Raw genomic sequence first — 17,367 nt, forward strand, 5'->3', positions numbered from 1 at the left:
CTTTTGTTTTTTTAAGATAGGAAGCTCACTTTGGAAATACAAGAAAGAGCAACTGAGAGGTTTTTACCCCATGGGGAAGTATTTTTCTGTACTTTTTTCTGTACTTTTCTGATTTAAACATTATCGCACTGCCAAGGTGGAAGGGAAATGACTGCGTTTTGCATAACAGAGGTGCTCAGGAAGCCCTAAAGCTTCTCCTAAGATCCTGCAAGCAGGCTGGCACCACTGTTCCCACAAGATTTGATCCCTGAACCCCACCTACTGTTCCCTGCCCTGAGCAATGCTTTTCTCCTCTCACTGTCTTTATTCACAGACTGAGGATGGACAAGGAGGAATTACAGCCACTTCCCCCAGCTGGTACGTGTTTTTTGTCATGGTCCCACTGGCAGCACCAAGGCTACCTTGGCAAACCTTCCTCTGAGGCCTCAGAAACATTGATATCACAAGGGTTTGCCCAGCTAACGCTTCAGAATAAATCAAGCCTTTATTTTCTTTTTAAGTAAAAATTTGAAATACATCTGTTTATGAATGGAGGTCACTGTAAAGAAGAACCAGGAGCTGAATGTCCTGTCTAGTGTATCCCAATTAGCGTTGGATTATTAAGTTGCCAAGGTGCTGGCCTAGAAGTAGTAGGCTGCTTTGTAACACAGCTGGGCAACACCTTAATTGTTTTTATTAATGAAGGAAGCTTCCCTTCCTCAGCTATTTTTTAATGGAATTGTGGGTTCTTCCTTGGTTAGTAAATCAAATCAAACCACATTTGCACAAATTTTTGTGATCAGCAAATTGTAGTTTGGATAAGAATAACATCTGAGTTTCAAACACAGTTCATGGATAATTAATACACATTCAGTAGTAATAATTAAAATTATTAACAATCAATACTGTATCTGACTGAAAAATATTTGCTATTAAGAATACTAGATCCAACCTTTGACATCAGCTTAGATTGTATTTATCTTGCAAAAATGATTTATAGTTCAAATAAATATTTCAACAGCTCTTTATGGAACGATGTGATGTGATTTGTAATAAGTGTGTGACACACCAAAGTGCTAGTAAGAGACTGTTATTTCTTGCACCAATCACTTGATGCAGGTGATTGTTTTGAGATTAATACTTCTGCCACATAACGCTTGCCTCTGTCTCCTGTTACATCTTCCCCTTTATTGTGTCTGTGAATCAAATGCAAATAACATTATGGTACCAGTCAAATTTGACAAGAATAAAATAGCATCCTAAGTCAATTTTGCGATGCCTCTGAAAGGCCAATAGGGATTTTTTTTTCATTTTATTAATCTTATTTAGTGATGGAATAAAAAGCCATTCTCTCACAAAGTCATGGACTCGATAAGGCTGGTGCAGATACCAGCCGACAGTGCTCTTCTGGCTGCTCCTTCTGCATCGTGGTGATGCAAGTGCACTGCAGCAAACTTGAACAAAGAATATGTCTCCATTTGTAGTTTATAACATTTTCTTGTGGTAACAGGGAAGGCTATGAACCATGCGCTAAATTAAGAGTATTGGTCCCTGAAGTACACACTTGCAAAGCCATGGGAACTGGGACACTAGGTCATGAGAATGCTAACAACTGGAACAACCTTTCCAAATGTAGGCAAGAATATAAAATACAGTATGTAGTATCATATCCTATGTGATTATAGTACTAACACTGGAGTAGGAGGAATTGTGGAAAGTTGTATCCATCACTGGTCCCATGACCTACTGCCCTTTTTATATTTGCTCAAAGGATGCACTTCACAAGATGACCAAGTGCTCAGATTACAGCATGGACCAACTTGCAACAGCAAACCGTCACCCCTAACTCTCTTCTAAGCCCTATCACTGATTCCTTTTTCCTTTCACCCTTCCTGTCAATATTGCTGGCACCCCGGCTTCTCAGAGGTGCTGGAAAAGCAGCTCTCTGCAAGAAGAGACTCATAAATGAAAGCAAATAATGAAAAAGTATTGTGAGAGAGGTAAATGAGGGAATTCCTGAAGGTTGCTCTAGGATCAGAGAGTGAGGATCTTTGTTTCCTCAAAACAAGAAGGCTCATTTTTTCAGTCCTAGATGTCTCTAACAAGGAGCGCTGATTTTTTCAACGATTATATACCTTTAAAAATGCAACTCCAATCTTGGGACATTTCATGAAATTGGGTTGAAATTTTAAGCAGAAAGGGGAGTGATGAGGAGGGAAAACTCCCAGGAAGAGGTATTACCACCTTTCCTAACACACCTGCCCCCTACCCACACAGATGGGCACACTCTATGAGGTTACAAAAGACCCAGGTTCAGCTCCCTCATTTATCTGCAGTGGTACAAGGTCACATCTCCTTTTCCCCAAGAAAATGTCCAGAGAGACAAGTGATCTGTCGGGAGGGGAGGGAAAGACCTTCTGATCTTTCCTATCAGTACAGTGTTGCCTTGCATAAATAAGCTTTAATGAAGGGACTGGAAACCAGATGTCCCCATCTGCAAGTCCCCACCAGGGCAGTCACTTGTTTTTAGAGGTTATTTCTCAATAACCCTGTGAAGTATACAGCTCCAAAACAAGTGAGTGATGGAGAGAGTCTTCCTCCAGAGCTGCAAAGCTTTTTGGTGATGTAATGCCAGGCTTCAAACCAAATACCCAGAGGGCTCGCACAGCAAAAGCAGCTTTAGCAGATGAATGTGAGGCAAGGAGTATTTTGCAGGATGAAGACCTGAGGAAGATAAGATGCTGATAGTGCATCTTTACTTTCTGCTGAGACAGTAACCTAGTTGTGACTATTCAGTGCATGCCTGCATGCATCCACATCAAACTACGCACTGTTTTCCCGTGTGTCCCCCTGCATGGAAGATCATTTAGTCATGTGTAAGTCTGCCCTGTGACTTTTTCACTTTTCTTCCTCCATCCTGGACCAGAGTTTCCAAGCAGAGGCAGGGGATGGCTGAGCAAAGAAGGACTGTTAACAACCAGTGACTTGTTCTTGGTGGTAACCTGGGAAAGAGTGTTACCAAATCATCCAAGAAACTGCTTTTCTCTGGGTTGAACTCAAATTAAAGGGATAGGGGACAATTAACAAGGTCACTCATCTCCGGATGGAGGCTTTGAGAACTGCGACATCATGGACCCACATGAGGAGGCCCTGAAAGCTTTAAGAGGACCAGATCCCTTTTTGACAGGGAGCAGAGTTAGGTGCTGATTTGAGTTCTTTTGGCTACAGGTTTGCTTGTCTCTTGTGATCTGGGTTTGGATCTTCCAGCCACATCAGTGCATTATTTGCATCTGCCCTCATGTGTCCCTGCAGGAGTCAGTTGTAACAGGGTGAGGTTTTGGGAAAAGGTGGCCTCAGTTACTGCAGAGAGGGGGAGAGAGGAGAGCAGGAGGTGTTTAGTGCTGATCCCAGGAGAGGTAGACACTGGGGTACCCTTCGTTAGGGGAGGCCCAGATATCATCAGAGGCCAGGGAAAGTGACCATGTCAGAGCCAGCAACTCTGACCGGAGCCATGCATGGGATTCAAGTGCAGGTAACATTTCCCAAGAAGACTTCAGTCAAGATGGCAGCTGTAATAGTAAGTGAGGATCTGCAGAAATATCATGTAAGTTTCTAATGTTTACAAAACAAAGTATGTTTGTCAAGAAGAATTTACTTTCTCTCAGCTCATGCAATAAGTGAGGAATATTAGACGTGCCACTTCTTCCAAATGTACAATAAATAAAATGCCAACTGCTGCTAGATAATGCTGAAAAAAAGTTCTCTTAAAATAGTTATCTAACCGGTACCTTTTCCTTTCAGCTGCTATAATTTCTCTGCCACTCAGCAGCCCAGAGAGCAATGCTCAGCATGTTTTACAAGCACTTTATTCAACTTGAGAAGAAGAATAAAAAGGTCATCTTTCTAATGCTGTGTAATCCTGCACACTGTTAAGTATCAGAGGTACTTCTCTTTTGTACCAATTGTGCTGAAAAACAAGAGTGGAAGCGGTGAGCATCTAGAAAGTGTTCTGTTGGGCATATACATGATCAAAGCCAGGAACAGTCCTTTTCTGAAAGAGACATATTAGATACATTTTCAAGTTGTAGCTCTTCTGTCATCTTGCCCAAGTGTTATGGCTCATATCCTCAGCTGTGTCCAGTGGAGCTGTGCAGTGGATTTGCCCTCATTTCTGTGTGTCTGTTATGTGTATTGATTATCTGAGCGAATGATGCTAAAGCAACTCAGTGATGTTTACCCAAATGGAAAAGATAATTGGCCAAATTCATCCCTGCTATAACTGTTCCAATCAGTCAAGTTCTGTGAAGCACGAATTTGTCTTGAGAGAGGGAGCATTCCTCATGATGTGCCGGTTAAACTTAAGCAGTTGTCAAAAATAAATTAGGGAATATAAAATAGCTCTCCCAAACAAATACATCTCCAAATCAGTGCTTCCCTGCTTGGATTCTGAAAGGCCTCAGTGAAGGGCAAGTTGCTAAGGCAGGGTGTTATCTACTGAACTCTCACGTTTGGTCTTTGCCCAAGTACTGGGGCTGCTGCGATTGCACTGATCCGGTACCCAAATGGCTTGGCCTGGGCACCTTTCTCACTATGCCTTAACCATGACAGGGAGGCAGGCAGTTGTCTAGAGGGGAGGGCATACAGACACCTCCTCACCTCCTCCACCTCTTCTTTCTCCCTGTGCTTTCATGCCAGAAAGGCTTGGAGCAGTCACAGTCCTTCACCCCATGCCTCCATGCATGCCCACGGCAGAGGAGGCAGCTGCATCTGCCCTGCTTGAGCCACAGGGTGAACCGAGATGTGGTGCAACCACTTTGAAATCAATGGGAGGCTTCTTGTGAGCCCCAGTGGCTCTAGTTATGCAGGTTTTACCTCTAAATAAAACAGGAGCCTGGACCTAGGCCTGATAGCCTCAACCAGCTTGTGCCTGTTGTGCCTCTGGCTGGTACCTTCTAGAGAGGCTCTGAATGGGAGACAGCTAGTTGGCAAGGTCAGAACAGATCCCTTTTTATTTATCAGCATAAACAACCCCTGGGAGCTAGATAAAATGTTAGCTGGGGAAAACAGACTATGCCAGCAAAAAGGATGAATCAGTTCTAAAGACAGATGCATCTTGCACACAGCTTCTGTGGCCTGCCAAACTGCCCTGCACACTATTACCAGGGAGATTCAAGCCTCTAGTATGATTTTCTAGTACTAGTGGGTATTTTTAGCCAAGTTTTCTATCAGGTTCACTCTTCTTAAATGCTAGTCATTAATGCAATGCACATTCTCTTTGTGGCATTTTATGCTCTGAGTTTCCTGGCTGGCTGGCTGGTTTCGTAATGCAGGTGACCCTAATGAAGGAATAAATGTCAACTCGATATTTCATAAAATAAAATAATACAGCTGTTCTTGGTAATATGCTAAAGTAATTTTACCTATACAGCAATTCTGATATCAATTTCAGTGTGTTTTCAAGTCTACCCAATAGAGATCCAAATGAACAATTCATTATGAATAATTTATGCAGCAGATTTGACCCACTTTTCAGTTTGCAGATTACTATAATTTCTCTGTAATGGTTGTGTTTTCCCCTCCAGATTTTGCCCTCCAAACTTAGATTGAGGCCAGGCAAGGCTATTCTAAAATAAATTTTATTCTAAAATAAGACTATTCTAAAATAAATAAGTAACTCTACCTACTGGTTGCTTCCAGGTTGTGGATGCAGCTCTTCTGTGAGCAAATATGGTATCCAAAACACACTGTGATTATTTCCTTTTTTTACTGTTCCTTGTTGTGGAGAAAAGATAGAGGTAGTCAGTTGTTTGCTAACAGTTTTATGCAATTATCACATGCATATTTATAGAATTCACTCCTCTCTGTTTTCATCATGTGATTGGTCATCTCTGTGTTATTTTTGTTGCTAAGTTGGTAACAAACAATCTTTGTAAAGAACATCTGAAAAGAAAATCGGTAACACTCTCAGGCATAGAGAGATCAGTAGGAACTGCAGAACACTGTGTTTTCCTCTTTCCAGAGCTTTGTCTATGAGCTTCAGTGCTAAAAAAAATCTGGATTGTTTCCTGACTGACGAAAGAGAAAGATATGGCAAGCAGATTTATCTGTGGCTATTTAGAAGGCCTTACATTCTTTTTTTCTGATATGCTTTAAACAATGTAATCGTATTTGCACAATCTTTCCCCTAAACTATGGAGTGATAATCTTTCTCTTTCTGTTTTTGATCAATTATTACAGCACTTAATTTGAGACTTTGGAGAGCTAGTATGTGCTGCATTCTGTACACAGTTTAGAAAAGGAGCTTCTAATTGTGCATGGAGGAATGAAACCATATGCATTTACTTTTAATAATCCCAGTGTTTCCGATTCAGAGAGATGTTTTATCTGCTGAACAGCTCATTTGAAATCTTGCAGCTCTTCAGTTTGTTCTTTTGTTTGCTTTTTCGAATACAATGTGGCAGTCTGTATTTCAACCTCAATAAAGTATAGCATTTGACATTCATCCTCTCTAAAAAGGATTCTTATCTCTTTATAAAGATGGATAGCTTGGTCATGGCAAGCAAAATACAGCCTCTGAAAGAAGTGGGGAACAATGTACAAATGAGGCAGTAAAAATAAATGGCACATTAGATTCACTAGCCAAGCAAGATGCTACAGTCTACCTAAAGACAAAGATGCTGACTTGACAGGACTTCATGATCAGAGCTTCTTCAGGCAGCAGCAATTTAAAGTTACTTGTACATTAATGATTCTATGTGTTAAGTGAATTACAGCAACACTGGTAAATCCTGTTCTCATTAAAAGTCAATCTATAGTTGGCACTGAACTCATAGTTTGCAGAAGCGTCTACATGTTGGGTCATAAAAATTGTCATTCTGGGCTATCATTTGACAAGAAGAGTCTCAGCTGAGGGCTGAAACCTTATTTTAGTGGGTGGTGTAGAGGAAATCTTTTTAAGCCATTGAAAAATCATATACATATAAGAAATTGGAAGACACCTTTCTATTAATTTTCTGCAGAGAGACAGAGGAAATAGCTTAATGATCTTTGAGTTACAGGTTCATCAAAAGTCTCAAAGTGAGAAATTGAAAAATGGAAAAGTGTCTTGGCAGAGGGTTTTGGGGATTTTATATTTCAGCTGTTGGAGAACAAATTCCTAGAATCTCTCCAAGCCTCCCTTGCTTCCTCTGTCATGGAGTGGATTGCCCTTTAGTTGTTATCCCTATATCATTCTTGGTTACTTATATCCAGGTTGGTAAATAGTTTTAGGCTTCTATTTGGGTTAAGTGCCCTTGTGATGGTAGCTGAGGGAAGAGTCTTCCTAGAGGAGAGAGCCTGGGGAAGGAGGACTGACAGGATGACTCCTTTAGTAGATGTTGAGCTAACAAAAATGCAGGGAAAATGGGGAAAGGTCTGTGAATGGGAATGGTTGAGCTTCCCTCCTCATATGCAACTAAAGAATTAGGCATGTACACATTAGGGTATAAATTTTTAGACTAGTTCCCCAGATTCTATAACAGGTAGCTGTACTTCTCAAGGTGTCCAAGCTGGGAAGTCCAATAAAGCAAATAGACTGCTTAGTTTTAGACGATTATAGCTGAATAAGGAATATATCATTGTGTGGCTTTGGAAAACATTTTCTGATCAAACAGTGGATCAAAATATATCCTGTCTTGCTTCTTGCTTATGTACACACCTGCCAGCAAAGCTCTGTCTCAGTGATTTGACTGGAGAACTAAATCTCTAGGAAATGTGAAGAGTCCCAGGCGATGTGAAAGGCGACATAGTAGGGAAGACACTATGAAGTATACATTCCAGAAGAGGGACTTGTGAGCGGGGAAGAGACTAGCTGGACATGCACCACAGCAGGAAAGAAGACTGCTGAGGCAACCAAGAGGTTCCATTCAGACTTTGTTCTGGAACTTGCAATAGATTCATGTTATTTTGTTCTTATTCATCAAGGCCTATAGATAGCAAACTTAGACTTAATTGGTCTTTTTCAGCTCCATCTCTTAAATACCTGTGCACTGTGATAATATGCCTGCTTTCTTATTGATTATTTCACAGTTACATGACACTTTATAAGAAAAGTGGCTCTTGGAAGACATGACATTTTTGAACAAAGACCCATTCTGTTTCCCAAACTGTGCTGAACTGAAATCAAAACTGATTGAAAGGAAGGTGTAGAGCGCTAGTGTGTATACAGTAAAGCACTTTTTGCCTCAGAAACCTTCCGAGTAGTTGCATAAGTAAGAGTTTTTGAGTAATCCATGGACCCAAGTCAAAGAATCAGAATTGTATTTGCGTAACTATAATCTTGAGGTGGTGTGTAAATGCACTACATTCCTTAGGGCATTACGCATAAGGACTAGGTACAGCCTCTCTGAAGGCAGGCTGTAAAAAGAGGATCTGGTACTGCTTGAGTCTCAGTGTCTTATGGTGAAGCTGATTCAACCTAAAGGCTTCATTCTGTATTGCCATTTGGAAAACTTCAATCCTCAGTGGAGTGCATACTCATTCAGGGTTTCAGCAAGCTCCTCAGAGGGGCTTTGCTTCCTGGAATCATTTCCATCTTCTTGGATTATCCTCCAATCACCCTTTCCGCAATAGCCTCATGTTTCTCATTGACATGTTGACATAATTGCAGTAAGATACCATGTAAAGAGGTATTGTACGCAGCTTGAAGGCATTGGATGTCTTGTGATTCTTCAAAAATCTCTTAGGAATGATAATGAATCCCATTGTTACTCATTCCTTCAATAGCCTTTTTTTTTTCTTAAGAAAAAGACGAAGTGCAAAATATTTTAAAATGATTATTGTAAAGTGATGAAAGTAGAGCCTCAAAATGAGAACAATAGTCTTCTCTTTATCTTGTAAGTTTAAAAGAAAAAAGGTAGTTTGAGATGCAGTTTCAGCTTTCTTAACTGGTGATCCTTATACTGAACTCATACTAGAATCAACCAAAATTTCCTCCACTGAGTGTATATGAACTACTGTATTTTTTAGCATCCACATTCATATTTTTAGTGTTCATACTGCAGAGGAACCAAATTGCCCACCACTGCTCTGTAATACAAAAAGGTAGGAAGATGCATCTCATCCATAAGACTGTTTGTTTTACCCCATGTAATAGAATAGATGAAATCAAAATTAGATTTAGAGTTTTTGAAAATCATCCAATGAAGAAAAAAAATGTGTTGCTCTATATCTGAAAGGTTGTTCTCACGTATTTTTAAACAATAGTATGATAACCTGTAACTATGGGAAAATAAATTACTCTTTATACATAAATTATACATGGATATATATCAAATCTCTAAATATTTTGTTTGTGTGTGTGTGTGAATATATATATACATACACACACAAACACACACAAACACACACTGCACTTTATATGTGATTGCACTTCAAAGACTTATTTCAGGAATCAATTGGCCAATGGTTAAGTAATAGCTTCTGTATTGATGAGTATTCATTCATATTTAACCTTCTTTGAAGAGTTTTTAAGTTCATATGGTCCCAGAAAACTTTTCTTACCCCCCTTCCTTTGGCAGAAACTTTAAATGCTACCCTTAAGGCTTTTAAATAGAAAAGTACTCAACAAAATGATTCCTTCTTTTTAAAACTGAAAACTCAAAGCATAAGACTCTGAAGGTACATCCATATTGTCTCACTGGGGCACAACTGGATTCCATCTATGAATCCCTACTTGCCTGCAAGTAGTTGCATATTTGGAGCAACTCATCTGGAGCACACTGCTGACTGGATGTGGGCAGATCTGAAGTGTGGAGGCAGTTTCAACTCAGTGGGTACTCTCTGCCCACACACACATCTCCAAAACAAACCCTTGCAATCTCATATTCCCTTCCAGCCCTCACACCCTCTTTACATACACATTTGTCTTCTTCCCTCTTTACATACACATACCACCCCCAACAGTACACTATTAAAAGCTGTTTCTGAGGAAAAGCCATCAATAGCATCTGCTTCCAGACTGCTCCTGATCCTGGACTTTATAACAGTAAACTGCCACCCACCAGAAGTTCAGAGAGCCCTGGGGAATATGCCAGGTACTCAAGGTGGCTTTAGCAGTACCTCAACTTCTGGCCCAGATCCAGGGGGACACCATCAGCTACTGGTCCACATCTAGCGTGGAAACCATGCCATGACTTGTGAGACTAGAGGAATCAGAAGCTGTTCTGTGTGCTTGTTTTGGAGGTGATTGGCTTGAGATCTCAAGTATAACAGCATTTTGTTAGTTATTGCTTTCTTCTTTTAAAGGTCTTTTTCATCATAAATCAAAACTTCACAGAAATAAAACTCATTCTAGTAAATCATGGAAGTTGTACAATTTGTGTATATGCTCTCTGTCCTTATCCTCTTTTCTTGGGAGCTGGAACTGTTCAACTGTACTCATGGCCTACAGCTGTAGCCTAGCACGGCCACTCTGCTGGGCCAGATTCGTAGAGATCACTAGTCCAGCTGTAAGCTAGGAACATCACGCAAAGGTCATGCACCCTGGTCTGTAGTTACCTACAGGTTACATGGAGTCAGCAAAGAGAAAGGGAACGTCTAATTTCTTGGGGTAAAGTTGGGGAAGAATTTATGCTTGTTCTAACCGGAGAAGGCAGCAACTTATGCAAACACACTGGACCAAACTGTTTGCCTTTTGTACTGCATTGCAGCTTGCCTTTATGCAATAAGCCACAGGTGTTTTTTACCCCCATTCTGTAAGATGGTCTATTGCACACTGTGGTGCCAGTTTGGAGGAAAATGATCTAGAAGGACCTCTCTTGTTGTGCCAGAAATAACTTTCCAGAAGCCATGCTCACAGTCTTCAGAGCCCAGCTAGCACAGCTTTTCTGACAGCACTGAGGATGCTCTCAGAGTCAGCGCTGAGGGAACCTATCTTGAGGACAGCGACTCGAAAGTACATATATTCCTTTGGGAAAAAATTGGAACTGAGCTTATGATTCAGCTTGTTATGGCAAATATTGAACAAGGCGTATGATCTCAGGCAGCAGGAGATAGATACTGTCAGCTACAGTCCAAATGGAAAAAGATGTTGCTGGTGCTTCTTTCCAGTGATGAGGGGAGGATGCCAGCCTACACATACCCAAACAGGGTAGAGTTTCTGACTGTGTGAGCACGCTGGGTGTCTGGTCGCTGTGCCCCAGATAGCAATAATCTGCCAGATGAGGAGATGATAGTCGTTGCTTGGGATTTCTGCCCACAGGAAGTGTTGTACGCAGAGGAGGATGATATTTTATGGTTCAGTCAAGGAAACTGTATTATATGAAACTCTGTAATGATGATCAAGTGGAAATAGAGGATGTTTTAGATTACTTTACATACTTGTTTGAATTAAGTGCAGCATGACCATGTCCAGAGCCTTTCAAAGACAGCTAACGCTCCTCTGGAGTGGACATCAGCAGATGTGTTTCTGAGTTTACAAACTGGTGTACACCCACATGTGGAGGTTTTCATGAAAGGCGCTGTAATTCCAGCTCCAGATAATCATGATGGTTTCTTCGATGTTTAACCAACACCATATTCAGTAGTGCTAATAGTGGTTAAACTAATAACTTTCTATATGTTTTCTTTACGTATTTTCCTAATGAGCTATCCTTTTTATACTGTGTTTCTTCAGATAATTTTTTTCTAGGTTACTTCATCTAATTTACTTGCCAGTACAGAAAATGAAGACATGTTTTTTTTAATCCACGTATAATATATGACAGCATGTGCCTTTTTCTCCAATGAAAATGGGAGTAAAAAAGAAAATAGATGGATTGGATGCTTTAGTCCCAGTTTAGTCCCAGTTCAAAAGGCACACTTAGCCCACCTCATGCATACCCCCAGTGGTGTCCAGGGACTGTCACAGGTCTCAAAACAACAACCTCAAAACTTCACACTGAGCAGGATGCTGTCTAGAGCTAGCCAACAAGAAACACGAAGAAGGAGTGAGCTGAATCTCTAGAGGCTAGAAATGGAAGTGATGGTTGCAGGGAGGCACCTTTATTCCCTCAGGCTGTAAAACACATTCCTGAACATATGTTCCTGCAGATATTCTTCTGAAGAACCAAAACACATTCAAGTGGATAACACATGTGCAAGCACCTAATGCTTTTTTACAGTAGTCTAGATGGTAGTACGCATCCAAGTCAGTCTTTGCCTTGAGGGAACTCAGACCTTTACATCCCACCTCACAGAGGAGTATCTTCACCGAGCTCTAGGCTGCAGAACGCTGGCCGAAAGGATCTCGTATTCCTTTTTGTGATTTCCCTGGTTTCAGCTGGCAGTGTGGAAAATGATCTTATCCCAAGATGGATGTTTGGGTTCTTTCCTGGGAGTGGTGAGTCTGAATCCTCCTAGCTGTGGGGGACCTAAGCCATTCACTTGTTGGCCAGAGACTATATTTCTTAGATTTCTGTACAAAAAATAAATGCTACCTATTCTTTTGGCAGTCATATTTTAAGAGCAGACACTGCCTTCATGAGGATTTTAGACTGTAAAACCAATTCTTAACCAAGTGCTCAAGTTAGGATTGCAAGTATGTACATTAAATTCAGCAGAAGGACAGGATTTCAGGTACCCTGGTTTTTGCATTTCCTTCTAGTTGGACTAGGTGTCCTTCACACAACATGCTGGTTGCTGTGACTCTCATTTCCAGATGATTAGTTCTCCTAGAAATCATAGAGGAACTGGATTTTTAACTCAGATTTGTGATTAGTATTTTCATGTCTGGTTGCCTAAATCATTAATCAGGGCCTTGGTAGCTATAGTGAGGAGTTAAAACAGGACTGAGGGGAAGGGAAATCTCTTTGGGGTGGGTCATCATCAGTGGCAAATGTGGCTGCATACTATCCTTGCTTACTGCACTTCCTGTGGAGCAAACCTAAGCAGCGAGATTCACTTTGATATTTCAGTATCTTTCAGTTTCACAGATATTTCAGTATCTCTTATTTACTTACACCGGGGCAGTAAGAAAACTAGAATAAAATAAACATCCTCTCCTTGTCTCTTGGCCTCAGTGCTGTGATATTGTCTTTATACTACAGTTTTCAGGTGGCTTCCAGTGGGACTGATCACAGACAGAAGGAGAACAGAGAAATGTTCTTTTCACAAATGGCAAACATCTGCTTAATGCTGTCAACAATCCTGTTGTGCTAAAGCACCACTTGTTACCACTTGCTGCCTCCACAGCCTCTGCCTCTCTCTCAGAAAAGGTTCCAGTTCTGGGGATCAAATGGCAAATATTACATACTAGCCATAGGCTCCCTGAAAAGTTAGCCAAATCTGAGTGAAGATTCAGTGATCCCAATTTAAGACGGTGACATAGTAAGGGGAGGCTATATTTGAGATTTTGGACAGACTAAAGCCAACCTGCCAATAAGACCAGGCATTATGGCCTGTTCTTTCACTGTCTGGAAAAGCAGAACAGCTCCTTGCAGAACAGGAAAGCCAGCGCTGGCAGGCTTTGGAATAGGTTTAGGAAGGAGCTGCCAACTCTAGATGAGATTTAAAATGACCATAGCCAAATTAGTAATTAGACAAACAGGATCCTTGGGATTCACTGCAACACCCTCTGACCTCCAGATATCTTAAGTCATTGAGATAAATGAGCCTATTGAGCATTTCCACTAACTCTGTTTCAGTGAGTACAAATACTTTATGATTAAATCCAATAGCACAGAGTGCCAGGAGATGGATCATATAGAGCTTAACACAATCAGAAAATTGTATCTATTAAAGACACTTTCTGGCCAGCTCAGCCATTAACAGTTAAACTATAAAAGCATTGGCCAGAAATGCTGAATCTAAACAAAGCACAGCAGATGAAACACATTACTTTATGGGATTATTATAGTCCTAAATCTAAGACTGTGGAGCCAAATCTCAAAGTTTTTTCTCCCTTAGTGATTTGTTGCTGTAGGAAAGGAAGGGTTCCAGAACACTGACTAAAGGTAATGCTTTAAGTACACTGACCATACCACCTACTGAAAATAATGATGATCTACAGCTTACGTGATAGCAAAGTACTTCCTCCATTGCTTGTTTTAATTCAAATTGATAGAGTCATAGAACTGGCTGAATTCTGCATAAATCACGCACAGTAATATTCTTTCAAGGGTAATCACAACATTAATATCCCAGGCAGGGCAAGAAATAATTAAAATGTAGTAGATTCCACATAGAGGTTTCCAATATTAATGTGAAGCACCTTTAGTCAATATAAATGAACAGTAGCTTTAGTTCATAGAAATGAATATTTAAAAACAATACTATAATGCATTTGCTTTCAATTGCTTTTTTTTTTTTTCTCTCACTGTCTTCATTCTTCTTGGTAATAATGGCATTTCTTTCCAACTAATATCTTTCATTTTTCTTTTATAAGAACTGCAAAGATGACACATCTCCCATATCCCTCCCCCTTCACGGAGCAGCAATAAGTAGCTTCATAGATACATCTCAAATGCATTGGGTAGCAGATTGTTCTTTCCACAAAAGGAATCAGACTTCAAACCCTTTTATTATGGGCCCAGCTCAGCTGCCCCTGTTCATGCTGAAGAGTTTGTAAAAGAACACTGAGACTCCCTGCAGAAAGTTGCAAGCTCGGGGACATGTCTGCAGCTGTTGATTTGAGCAGCACGTCAGAGAAATGCTTTCACATTCTCTAAGATTTTTTTTAATTAGCTTTGACATATAGCCGTCTCTGAATCTGACCCTGCTAATACACTAGTTACTGTGACATTTCTTTGCCGTTTACAGGCATCCACAATAGATTTTCAAACACAAAGGCAGATGAGGGTGAGCTCTGAATTTCTTACAGATTGAGCTATTTGGATTCAATATCAGGATTAATGACTTTATTTTAGATTACTTTAGATTACTAAGGAAACAACTAATAAACCAGATATTATCTGATGCCTCATGCCTCCTGGTCTGGGGAAAAAAAAAAAAAGGATGGAGTTACAGATTCTTGGCTGCTTCTTGGAATTTTTCATAGATAGAAAATGGCTATTTTGAAAATAATGGACTTGAATGCAGAGAGAAAATGAAGCTCATGCAACAGCTTTACCATTTTAAAATAAGCAATGGACTACCCAGGAATAAGCTAGTGGCACAGCCAAATGCCAGTGTTGGAGAGCTATAGCCAAAGCCAGGCTTTGCTATCTGGTCCCTCTGACTGCCAAGTTTATTCAGTGAGTGATTGCAATGGATGGCTGTGTTAAAAAAAAAAAAAAAAAAAGGATAGAGAGCTGACAAAGGATGCAAAATGGGCCACCTTTCCCTCCCATCTCTCCTCCTCCTCCACCCCCATATGTCATACTGCTAGTGAAAAGACCCATATCCTGCCAAATCAGCAGTTCAGTCCCATGCCTGTGACAATATTTTTTGGAACCCTAAAGCTGTTCTAAAACCTAAGCTTGTATCAAAGTCTAATCTGTGACCTACTCTATAGGATGTGTTTGGAGAAGAGCTCAGCAAACCAACCTTTTCAGAATCAGGTCATCCAAATTCAGTGTCATCATGCTGCTTTAAAGATGATGTTTTATACCACTCCGTTATCGCTAAAAGTCACACCAGGGCATTGTATCAGCAGACTGCTGGTGAAGCCACGGCATGCTTAATGTTACCGGCCATCTTTAATGGCTGATTGAGAACCACCGCATTTCATGTTTTGGCCCTGTGAAAGCTGAAGGTAACTCTTTTTTGGCAATAAATCTTTTTTTTAGAGTATTCATGATCCATTCTTAAGGGCTTATGCACTATAGCAAATAACTCCCATTTAGAATTTGTCTACATTTTGATGCTGAGTGAAAATGATCCGAATTAAACATAGTGATTTTAAAATTGATTACTGAAGTTATATTAATCCCCCATGCCAGTGGAAACTATTATGGAGAATGAAATTTACTTTCAGTCACTATAATTTACTTCCCTTTGGACTTTAGAAGTAAAGTAAAAGAAATTGAATTTAGTTCTGCTTTTTTCTGAATAATGGTGTCCGTATCAGAAGTTTAATCTGGTTTTACAGCTATTTAGATTAACTTTACTGAGAAAGATCGTAGAAAATGCATGAGAGAAGGTAGACAGAGACTAGAGAAAAGTCCTTTAGATCATGTAAATTCCTTCTTGTTCCCCAACACTTATTTCAGCCTTTCAACAGAAACTGCAGATTCAGTGGCCACTTTTCCTAACTATGGTGGAAATACTGAAATAACTTGCATTGTAGGACTTAATCACACTAAAACATACACACCTATGCACTTCTACCTTTGAAATCAGTGAATAATTCAACGTATGAGAGCCAGCCACCTGTGCGAATGTTCACAAGATATTGGCCGTATAGTACAAAACAGGAAAAGGCAGAGGGCAGAGGCCTAGTAACTCTGTTGTCTAAATGTTCCTGGGCTTATGGTGGTGTAAAGAGTAACAAATATCCTCCTTTTTTTTTAGCCTTTCACTTTCACAGAATCACAGAATGGTTGAGGTTGGAAGGGACCTCTGGAGATCATCTAGTCCAACCCCCCTGCTCAAGCAGGGTCACCTAGAGCACGTTGCACAGGATTGCGTCCAGGTGGGTTTTGAAAATCTCCAGAGAAGGAGACTCCACAACCTCTCTGGGCAACCTGTTCCAGTGCTCTGTCACCCTCACATGCTTCACCATGCTTAACCCAGGGATGCATGCCACAACTTCCGTAGGGTGGGCTTCGATAACTAACTGTGGACATCTGCGGTGTGGACATCTATATGTGAACTTGTCATCTAGAACTTCTTTATCATCAATGGAAAGAAACCAGAACTTCCAAAGTGCTGTTTATCTTATCTTGAAGCAGCTGACCTACTCATGCTCTAAAAGTATCTATTTTCCTCCTTATCAAGGTATCCCACAGCTAGGTCAGATGCTGGTGTCTCCTGTGTAGATACCTAAAGTCAGACAAGACCAATTTGTCCTCCCCCTACTACTTATGCCCAGGAACTCAGATGGACATTAGAAGCTTTTCTGAGAAAAGTCATAGGAAAAAGGTGCTGTCACTTTCGTTAAAAGTTTCTAGGTATGATAATGACCAATGTCACTTTTAGGGAAGTCAGAGTAACTTGGAAAAGGGAAGACGTGGAGAGAGAAAGCAGATTATGCTTGCTGCTATTCTGTCATTTGCTCTCTCAGTGCAAACTTCTTTAGGAACTTTAATTTTCTAGTGAAGACTTCTTTGCTTTCACAGACTGAAAGTATATGGTTTTTCTCCAACTGCTTGATTAATAAAATGTACTGAGCAGATTTCTTCATTCAGTAGATCATTATAATTCACCATTTGGTTCTAAGCTTTATTTATAACCACTTTATTCTTTCATCAGAAGCTCATTTAAAATCATTTT

The sequence above is a fragment of the Apteryx mantelli genome, chromosome 1, assembly GCF_036417845.1.
Source record: "Apteryx mantelli isolate bAptMan1 chromosome 1, bAptMan1.hap1, whole genome shotgun sequence".
NCBI classification, from domain to species: Eukaryota; Metazoa; Chordata; class Aves; order Apterygiformes; family Apterygidae; genus Apteryx; species Apteryx mantelli.